This window comes from Pseudophryne corroboree, chromosome 5 (assembly GCF_028390025.1).
Source record: "Pseudophryne corroboree isolate aPseCor3 chromosome 5, aPseCor3.hap2, whole genome shotgun sequence".
NCBI lineage: Eukaryota > Metazoa > Chordata > Amphibia > Anura > Myobatrachidae > Pseudophryne > Pseudophryne corroboree.
The window spans coordinates 474,460,638-474,472,040 of record NC_086448.1 but is presented as its reverse complement, the minus strand read 5'-3'; the positions used below and the strand labels follow the sequence as shown (position 1 = coordinate 474,472,040).

General features: G+C 40.8%; 1 long non-coding RNA gene across 1 annotated transcript; it reads left to right on the top strand.

Moving 5' to 3' along the window:
• Positions 1–1,577: 1,577 nt before the first annotated feature.
• On the top strand, positions 1,578–8,067 carry LOC134929140 (uncharacterized). Its single transcript, XR_010178317.1, has 3 exons — positions 1,578–1,791; positions 5,839–5,936; positions 7,944–8,067. It is a non-coding gene; the product is annotated as an uncharacterized LOC134929140 (long non-coding RNA).
• Positions 8,068–11,403: the final 3,336 nt, after the last annotated feature.

The window sequence follows — 11,403 nt, the reverse complement described above, 5'->3', positions numbered from 1 at the left end:
TGCATGCACAGCCGACGGGAGACAGCGATGAACGAGCGCGGGGCCGCGCATCGTTCATCGCTGGAGTCTCCACACTGAAAGATATGAACGAGTTCTCGTTCATTTATGAACGAGATCGTTCATATCTTTCAAAAATTCGGCCAGTGTGTAGGGCCCTTAACACTTCTGCTCAGTGGATAGCAAAAATTGGTAATATATAATGAATGCAGCATTAGCCGTTAGATTTAGTTGAAAATATATAGGAAGCTATAAGCATTGCTCCAAGTGAAGATAAATCTACCAGATCTTTATATTAGAAGTGTCAGTGTCATTAAATACCTGTGATACAATTGCAACAAATGTTCATGAACTAATGACCAATCAGCGCTACCCAGTCACTATATACAGTGATTATCACAACCATTATTAAGAGATTATGAACAGATGATTACTGAAACATAGAAAACTATATACTTGCTGATTAGATAACAATATAATTAATCAATGAACAACGCAGCAGTGGCTGTTAAAATCTTTTAATACACATAGAGAGCAGAAGGCACTGTTTTGAGTTCAAATAGATACATTCTATCCTTCTATGCTGAATGTGACACAATAGAGCAGACGCAATTGCAACAAATGTTTCCAAAATGAACCCTTCAAGTTAATGTAGCTGCTGTGAATAAAAGAATGTGTTAACACTAATATCTAATGCTGTTTGGGTAATCCATCTCTACTAGGTGGTACATATCAGGATAATAAAGTCCTTATATAATACACTGCTACATATACATATTTAATGAAGGCTTCTCCTGTTTAACAATTAGATCAGATGTTTAATGGTGGTGCATAATCTGGGAAGTCGTATACTGACACCTAAATAGGTGTTATTGATTCCTAAAAAATAAGGTGTTTCCTTTTAGAGATAACAACATTATGAATATCTAACTATTGGAGCTGATTGACATATATCCAAAGGAAAGATATATCCCTATATAATATCATATATGCTATTGATTATAAACAACTGAGGAAGATATCCATCTCCCCAGAATATAATATATATTTATATTAAATTTATAGCACCACCTGTGTATTTTACACTCCATCATACATCTGACTCAATCAGACATTGCGACAGCGGTTCTGTCACAAACAAATTGGTACCAACAGCTCATATTGCAATAATATCTAAGATATCACTATAATTAATAATCTTTTTGTTGCCCAAATACCTTGTCTAAGAGCTTAATAATAATTAAACATATGAATGAATATTGATCCCATTATGGAATAATAGGATACACATTTTTGGACATTGGAATAAGACACGTGGACACACATTTTAATATTTAAATCACCTTTATTTCACTTGCACTATGTATGTTTTGTCTATGTCACAATTTTAACCTCTATGTTTTGCTTATACTCATGGTTATGTGTAAGTAATGTACACGATTTTTAAACAGATATCAATAAAAGTTAAATTTTAATTAAATATAGGTAGATGTGATAACCAGATCCAATCTTCCTTATGTGCACAGATAAAACAGCCTTTTCCTTCTTTCTTTTGTGGGTTTAAATTGTTACAGGGAAGGGTTACAGCATATTGCCTTGACAAAGACCCACGGCTGAATGGTCGAAATGCATTGGTTGCCGCAAGAGGGGGACCCCGCTACTTCTGTCAGGAATAAGGGAACGTGGAGCCCGTTGCCTGAAGGGGAGATCCCAGATTGCCTACCCGGGGGACACCTGGTGACTATTAAAAATGCTATTGAGAATTGCTTTTGCACCAGTTCTCAATACCTTCTGGTAATTGTGCTGCCTCTTTTACTATCCACAAATAATAGGGGGGACCCTTTTATACAATATTACATGCTGTATAAGAATGTTATATTTATAAATGTCATATATTTTCTGATGTACAACTATTAAATTGATTTTACTGCACATGATAGGATTCTGATTCTTCCACATGTGCTGCTAATTACGACTGGAGGATTCCATTGCATGGGAAGGATATTGTTCTCCATAAGGGATGTATATGCATTTTTCCTTGTCCCATATCTGTGTCACCTTGTGATCACTGTTATACACTTTTTCTCATTTGGCTGTTGTTAGGTGTTTTTTGGAGAGACACCTTTTGGGATAACCGGTTTTCTAAGGCTGACTAGATTGCGCAGTTTTCTATATCACACATACCTTCTTTTTCCAAAAATACCCTCACTCACTTCATGCCCTGACCCCATAACAGATACAAAGATGCCCTCAGTCACATCATACCCTTACAGGGGCGGATTGGCCCACCAGGACTCCATGACAGATTCTGATGGGCCAGTCCCATATCACCCTCAGCCAGGCCGACTCACACTCAGGCTGGGCTGGCTCACACTGCCCCCAGTACTTGCAGTTCATTGGAACATAATACGGAAGTTAGGATAGCGGGCATTTCCAGGTGCCGCTAGCCGTGAAAAGTGGTGAAGTTGTTCTACCAATGGGGGACCTGGAGAAAGTTAACCAGCCCAACACCATCCTCTCTCTGGCCCTGGCCAAAGGTCTCTTCAATGAGTCCGGCCCGAGTGCAGCAGCGTAGTGATGGTCAGTGCTGGGTTCACTACACCCACTGCCACCCTAGCTCCCGCACTCTTACTGAACTGGCCAGAGCAGCGACTGAGCACTGTAGGGACCCGGCAGAGAGGTTATTTTTAATTACATTATTTGCATTATCATGATGGTGTAAGGGTTAGGAGCAGGATGTACCTTGTTCTCATGATGCCAGCTGATCCAGCAGCACTCACAGCCAGCCCTGGGACAAACTGTAATGAATAGTCCTTCAGCCCAAAGCTGCCCAATGTCTGTCCATGCTGATGGGCCTTTTTATGAAATGCGGTATCTACATATGTAATGCAGTGTCTACGTATGTAATGTGGTGGCTACGTATGTAATACGGTGGCTATGTATGTAATGTGGTGCTATTAGTGTAATGAGGTGCTCTACGTGTAATGTGGTGCAAGTTGTGTAATGTGGTGCTATATGTGTAGTGTGGTGCTATACCTTTAATGTGGTGCTATTTGTATTGGGGGTCATTCTGACCCAATCGCACGCTGCAGTTTATCACAACAGTGCAATCGGGTCAGTACTCGGTGCATGCCAGATGGCCAAAGGCCGTCATTGCCTACTGATTGACTCTGCCTGATTGACAGAGGCAGAGGTGGTCGCTGGGCGGGAGGGGGCTGGATGGCGGCATTAAGCCGCCATTTAGGGGGCACGGTCTGGCCAATGCAGGCGTGGATGGGTGGTTGCTCCCTCCCTGTACTGTGCTGTATGTAGTGTGTGCTCCCTCCCTGTACTGTGCTGTATGTAGTGTGTGCTCCCTCCCTGTACTATGCTGTATGTAGTGTGTGCTCCCTCCCTGTACTGTGCTGTATGTAGTGTGTGCTCCCTCCCTGTACTGTGCTGTATGTATGTAGTGTGTGCTCCCTCCCTGTACTGTGCTGTATGTATGTAGTGTGTGCTCCCTCCCTGTACTGTGCTGTATGTATGTAGTGTGTGCTCCCTCCCTGTACTGTGCTGTATGTATGTAGTGTGTGCTCCCTCCCTGTACTGTGCTGTATGTAGTGTGTGCTCCCCCTCCCTGTACTGTGCTGTATGTAGAGTGTGCTCCCTCCCTGTACTGTGCTGTATGTAGTGTGTGCTCCCTCCCTGTACTGTGGTGTATGTAGTGTGTGCGCCCTCCCTGTACTGTGCTGTATGTAGTGTGTGCTCCCTCCCTGTACTGTGCTGTATGTAGTGTGTGCTCCCTCCCTGTACTGTGCTGTATGTAGTGTATGCTCCCTCCCTGTACTGTATGTATGTAGTATGTGCTCCCTCCCTGTACTGTGCTGTATGTAGTGTGTGCTCCCTCCCTGTACTGTGCTGTATGTAGAGTGTGCTCCCCCTCCCTGTACTGTGCTGTATGTAGTGTGTGCTTCCTTCCTATACTGTGCTGTATGTAGTGTGTGCTCCCTCCCTGTACTGTGCTGTATGTAGAGTGTGCTCCCTCCCTGTACTGTGCTGTATGTAGTGTGTGCTCCCTCCCTGTACTGTGCTGTATGTAGTGTGTGCTCCCTCCCTGTACTGTGCTGTATGTAGTGTGTGCCCCCTCCCTGTACTGTGCTGTATGAAGAGTGCGCTCCCCCTCCCTGTACTTTGAAACATATAAGGTTAAAAAAAGGGGTTTGTGGAATGAAAAATCAATAAAATCAGAAGCAGATTAAAGGCATGACAGCAGAGTTAGTAGACACTGAAAGTGGGCATATCAGTCCTTGTATATTCAGACATACAGATGTACATCAGAGATGGGCTTAGCAGCAGCATGTGCATAAAGTCGAATGTAAACATTAGCATAACGTAACGCTAAAGAGGCCCCAACTGTGTCTATCAACGAATCAGGACCTATGAGGAGTGACCCCGCCATCTTGACAGGCCCCTCCCCATCAACAGACTCCGCCCCCAGAAGGGACCCTCTTTGACAGGAGTCAGGGGGGGTCCTGGCAGTTGGGGAAAGGGGTCCCATGTGTAAACATGGGACCCCTTTCAGTGCGTGGTCGGGTTTGCATTTTTTTATTTTGCCAAGTACGTGGATTATACAAAAAACAGAAGATACCCTGGATTATGTGAGTATAATTTTTTTCACAGGTACCCCTAGAATTCTACATGGAGAAGAGGACCGAGCCTCATGTGAACATGGGTAAGTATGTATGTTTGGAGGTGTGCATGTGCTGGTTTAAAAAATACGGGGGACCCCTATGCTTTTTGTCCCCCGTATTTTTAAAGTTATACTGTCACGGTGTGTGTCCTGTTTTTTGTTGGGTATTTTTTTAGTAGTAGTACTACAGGTACCAGCGGGCCCGGTTTTCCACCACATGCTGGTACTTGTGGTTCTCCAAGTACCAGCTTGCGGGGAGGCTTGCTGGGATTTGTAGTACTGCTACTAAAAACAATATTCTCATTTTTAACACAAGGCTATCAGCCCCCCATCCGCCGCCCTTAGATGGGGGGACAGCCTTGGGCTTCACCCCTGGCCTTGGGTGGCTGGAGGGGGAGACCCCTTGATTTAAGGGGTTCCCACTCCTACAGGGTACCCCCAGGGGTGACTAGTTGGGTATGTAATGCCAGGGCCGCAGGGACCTAGATAAAAGTGTCCCCCGGCTGTGGCATTATGTACCTGGCTAGTGGAGCCTGGTGCTGGTTTAAAAAATACGGGGGACCCCTATGCTTTTTGTCCCCCATATTTTTTGAACCAGGACCAGGCACAGAGCCTGGTGCTGGTTGTTAAAATATGGGGGAACCTCTATCATTTTTCCCCCCATATTTTTTCTACCAGGACCGGCTCAAAGAGCCCGAGGCTGGTTATGCTTTGGAGGGGGGACCCCACGCAAATTTTTCCCAAAGTTTTTACATTAAACAGACCCTTGCCCATAGATAACCATGCACAGATCTCACTGATCCGTGCATGGTTATCCAAACTCGACTGGAAAAAGCAGGTCTATTTTTTTGCTGTTTTTTTTAACGATTCGCAAAAAAATACACCCGCACTTGAGCACTCAGAGACTAACACCCAAATACGAATGCATAGTGAATATCCGTGTTGTATGAAATAACAGCCGCATTTGACCGATGGTCTATTTATTCGTATTTCTGAACTTTGGCAATCAAACCATTACGAATAGCCCAAACACTGACGAGATTTGTGCTTAGTGAATTCCCGTGTTGGGACTTAGAAAGAAAAAACACAAATCGGACAAACTCGATTTTTTAGTAAATATTGGCCATTGTTGGACTGCAATTTAAAGTTTAAACATGATTCATTTTTTTAAGGACCATCACCCAGACAGCCACCACCACTGCTGCCACCTTCTGTGAGGACAAGCAACACACATAATATCTGCACATGTCTCCATGTGCACAGACAATTGGTAAGTATCTTCAAAGAAGAATTAAAAGCCTTAACATGTTTTCTTTCAGACAAATGTGTTTTATGCACTTTGTAAATGTCTTACTTAGGTGTCATGTCTGATGCAAATTTAAGAGTGGCAAAGATGCACAGTGGCAAGAATCTGTCATCTCGAGTAATGGTTCTGCTAAATTACAGTTAATTTTTGCTATGCTCAACTCCAAAAATGTCTGACTTTTGGATTATTTTTAAAGCATCATACATCATCTTGTTTAAATTTGATGCATAAAACCAACCATCTGCATATTGGACCAGTAAACTGATTCCAGTAGATTGGATATGTAGCACATTTGAAGCCCTTTTGTTGTATTTCTGATGCAACCCTGGTTGCAGTGCCCAATAAAATGGCTATGTACAATACTCACTCTAAGGTCTGTTCAGGCTCAGCCAGCAATTTCTTTTGTGTGCTCTCACTTGTCATCCCACAAACTAAACAGTCTCTTATGGCTTCTGATAACAGATGGACAGTGTTTAGATAACTTTCTCAGTTCAGCAATGTATACTGTCACACTTTCAATTTTATCTTGGTTTCTTCTGTGGAAGCGAAATACCACAGCAATCAGAAATGGTGTAGCATTTAAATTCTTTTGTAACAAGGCCACTATATCTTAAAATGCTTTGCTGCAGACTTATCAGCTGCTAACAAACCCCTCAGCAAACTGTATGTTTTGGCACCCATTACATGGAGTAAAACTGTTATTATCTTGTCTCCCTCCACACTGTTACCATCACGGTATAGTTCCGCTCTCTCAATATAAGTAGTCTAATCCTCTATAGCACTATTAATAAAGCAGCTGTTGTGCCAATGTATCCTGACATTTTGCCTTTATGTATTTTTTCCAAGTTAGGTATGAGCAGAGGCATCACTAAGCCTCTTGACACCCATTGCCATGTGCACAGAAGGGGGCATGGCTTAATGGGATGGGGGAGTGGCTTCACATAATGGGGGCTTGGTCTTGCTTGATGGGGGCATGTCTAGCCATCCCAACCCTATTTTCATCATGCCAGGGGTCTGGGAAGAGCGAGCTGCCACCGGCGAGTACTCCTGCTGCAGTGCTGGCTCCTACACAGTAACAGGAGCCTAGTTGCTGCACTGTAATGTTATATTGCAGCACCCAGCTCCTGTCACTGAGCAGGACTTGGCACCTTGCTGTCACCCCTCGGCGGTTAACACACGGGTGTCACCCCGCATCCCCCTTGTGACAACACTGGGTACGACTTACCATTGAATGGAATGCCAGTGTTCCGTATACCGACACCGGTATCCTGACTATCGAAATCCTGACAGGGGTTAACTACCTATGTTCTCCCCTGCCGCTAACCCCTTAAACCTCCCTTCCCACGGCCTAATCCTAACCTCCCCCTATTGTGCCTAACCCTAACCTTCCCTGTTGTTGCCTAAACCTAACCCTAATGTAACCTAACCCTCCTCCCTTAGTGTCTAAACCTAATTTTTTCCTGCTTCCTGTGGATCCTCCTTGGTGGTGTGGGTTTATTATCATGGAGGGCCAGGAGCTGCATCTCAGCCTGCCCCATTGTTAATTTGGCCCTGAACATGTAATGTGATTTTTGCTGAAGAGTGAGTCGGGAAGTATTATTATTCACTCAGTATTATCATAATTTACAGTAAATGAGTTTGTTTTTCCATAAAATTCATTCTACTTATTTGTACAATTAAAAATAAATATATCACAACAATAAATTAAAAATAACTTCTTATAATACTCCTGATAATCCTAAACAGAGTTTTGCAATTAATACCAGATTAATGTTGAAAAGCTATATGAGCAATGTCACTTGTTTGGTAAAGTTACCCAGAATTTAGGCAGTTTCTGAACTGAATAAAATAATTGAGATACAGTATGTACCTAACTCACATATCAATATCTGTCATCCATGACCTTCCTAATATTTCTCAACATGACATATTTAAGAAGAAATAACACATTTTTGTTATTTATTTTTTCAGCTCGGCTGCTAAAATGCACTCTTACTTTTTGGATCACAATCAGTCCAATGGGAGTATGGATAACTATAGTGGACTTTGTCTCAGAATATTACTGTAAACACTTTGTCTCAGAATATTACTGTAAACAACCCCCTGTACTTAAATGTTATTATTATATTTTGTTTTTATAATAAAATGTAATTATGAATTAACAAATGAGTATGAGTTTAATATTGTATGTAAAAAAAATTACAATATTGAGTTCATGCACAAATAGAAAATTTAAGAGTTAGAATTTTTACTTAAACAATATTAAAATATTAAGTTTTAATTTTTGTGATTTTTTTCTGAGGGCATAATAAATAAAGTAAAACCCTTTAATTAATTGCATCTGTTTGCATTTTCCTTCCATCACTTGTTTAATGTCCTTATTTAAGTTTTGATTTTTGTTTACATCTTCCAATGCCTGTATGGGTAGTATTCAATTACGCTCAGGAGTTCCGCCACTTTCCACTGATAATCTGAACTTTCTGACACTTCAGTATTCAATTGAAGTGCCATTTTTTCACCCTGACGGAAATTCAGCCAAGCCGAAAAACACATGGATGAGAGGAATCCATGTATTTTCGACCCTGCCACGGTCGAATGGTCGGAAAGGGAGGGGAAATGGGCAGAAACGGGCCGCTATTGAATAGTGAAGTGTTGGATCCTCTCCATCGGAATAGATCTGACTTTAATTGAATATACCCTTAAATATGAATATGACAAAATCAGTTAGTAGATCTGTGTCTTATTTGGCAGCAGATGCTGTATCATATAAGATATACTGTATATGTAACAAGGGCATAATCACCAGAAAAATATCAAAACAGTTCTATTTCAGTTTGATCTCTATATTTATCCAAAACTGCCACCATAAATATTTGTATGAAAATATGACTGTTACTGAAGTATTATATTACTCCATGACTGATACCCCATATTAATAAACAAATTAGCCAGACTTATCACTAACCAAGCAATCCCCTATATTTCAGGTAATCTAAGATGAGAAACATTATTGAATGGAATTGTATGAGCAAATAGCCACATTTTTCCCCATGCACTTACTCGTTGTAGGCAATCAGTCCAGCTCTGACTAGCCAAAGTGCTGGACACTGCAATTGTTGAAACCACATGTTATGGGTCTGACCAATATCATGGTATACAGCTCATATTGGGTATAACAAAGGACAGTTCATTTATGGATCTTTTGTTAATTTTCAGGGACCTTGGAGGGGATGACTACAGATGTGTCCTCATATACCTATCTTTTTTGTGCCACATGGTATGATATGCATGGAATGACTTAGATGTACTGTTATGAGTAGCGATTCCTGGAATGTCATTATTTTTCCTGTGTTTAGTGTATTATGTACCATAGTAATATACACAGTTACTTATAGTGTACAATGCACTTCGAATTTGTATTTTTGTTTCAAAGAAATTGATTGAAAATTGCATGTTAACTCATAGACACAGCAACAGTTTCAGTGTCCAGACTACCCACGCATTGTAATTTTGATATTTTAGCAGTGCACTAAGATGCATATTTTGTGAAAAATCTGTCTTGATACACATGGCGCAGCTTACAAACAAAATCAATGCCACATCAAATGGGGCTTTTTGATGTGATCTGAAGATAGGTGTATGTATCTGAAGTTGTCCTGTTTGTTTCTAAAGCAACAGCTAGTTCTGTATATGGTTGGCTCCGAAAAGCACTTAAGGTTTTCAGCATAGGGGGATGTTTGACATGATCAGTGGGTCTATCTTATTCTGGATCATGTCAAATAAAACAAATGAAACGATAAACAATATCTGATCAGCCTGTGGACTCTAACTTTGATTAGGTGTTCCATGTCTTCTCAAACTCTTGGAAGTCATTATAATAGCAAAATACAACTCCATGATGACAATGTGGTTATAATGACTGCTTTTGTTTTTTGTGGCCGTAATTAATTACTTACAGCAGAGTAGTAATGAGGAATGTAATGTAAGTAACCCCAGAGGAACTGAGAATAACTGCTGGTATAGAGGGATGTGTCACTCTCTGTCCAGAAAACCCAGGCAACTGTTCTTACCTCATAATAAGCCTACTTTTTACTGATAAAATTCTGTCGTACACGGGAAGGCACCGAAAACCTCACAATGAAATCATACCTGTTTTCAGATGCATTTCTTGCACAATGTATATGGCTGGTGCAAGAGTTCCCTGATAATGAGGACAGCAATATGGATAGAGGCCATACATAGTCATAAATGTGTACAACATAGAGTAACAGAATATAACCATGATAATTTCTCAAATAATGAGAAAATGTTGAGTTTGTGATTGTAACTAATTTATATTATGTCCCATGCTCTGACTTTTGTCATGACATGACCCCACTTATATCATACTACTTGTAGGTCTGCTTTGGTGTAATACATAAAGCTTATGTTCTGTGAGAAAACTATCAGCATAGGTAAATGCAGGGAGGGTGGCCAGTTGAGCAGAAACTCCCTTTCCCCACAGCCTGGCCAGCAGCAATATAAAGTGCAGAATGGAGCTGCTGCACATGCCCAGTGGCAGCAGATTTTCCTATCAAGTCTGCTGTGTGTGTCTGTGGATCTGAAAGCTCAATTATCGCACCAGAGAGAGACTCTGGCTTTCTATGATCATTAGGCCTGCATATGTCTGATGTACTGTATTACATAAAGCTCACTTTGTTTGGGGCAGACAATGGGGGTAATTCAGAGTATAACATTTGCAGAGAGAGTTGGATTTTGATGGATTATATTGTTTCTGTGCAGAGTAAATACTGGCTGCTTTATTTTTACACTGCAATTTAGATTTCAGTTTCAACACACCCCACTCAACTCTAACTCTCTCTGCACATGTTATATCTGTCCCCCCCCCTGCAGTGCACATGGTTTTACCCAACTGCTAACAAATTTGCTGCTGTGATCAACTCTGAATTAGGCCCTATAGCTTGTTACATGCAAATTATGCATCCTTCATGGGCTGGTGTAAAATCAAACATTTGAAACCTCCTCTAAAAACCCTGTGTTTATCTTTAATCAGAAACCATGAAGATTAACCAAATGGATTTTGGAGGAGACCATGGGAAATATACATAAATTATGGCTTAGTTAGTGTGTTTGTTTGTTTGTTTGTTTGTTTGTTTGTTTGTTTAATTAATTGTAGTTTGTCTCTATTTAATAACATTTGTATAAACAACAGAACAAAAATGAGTTTGACAAAAACTATTCTAATTTAATTTATAAAACATATGCAAAGGGAACAACATTGTATTAGTGTTCCTCTAATTGTTCTTTGCATGTCAGTATTTTAATATTTTTATATTCTACAATACTTGCAGTGTATATCTGTGCATTTGTGAATTAGTGCCATTTCCTTGTTTAGTAATTGCTCAGTGTTCCTTGTCTGTAGGAGTAAGAC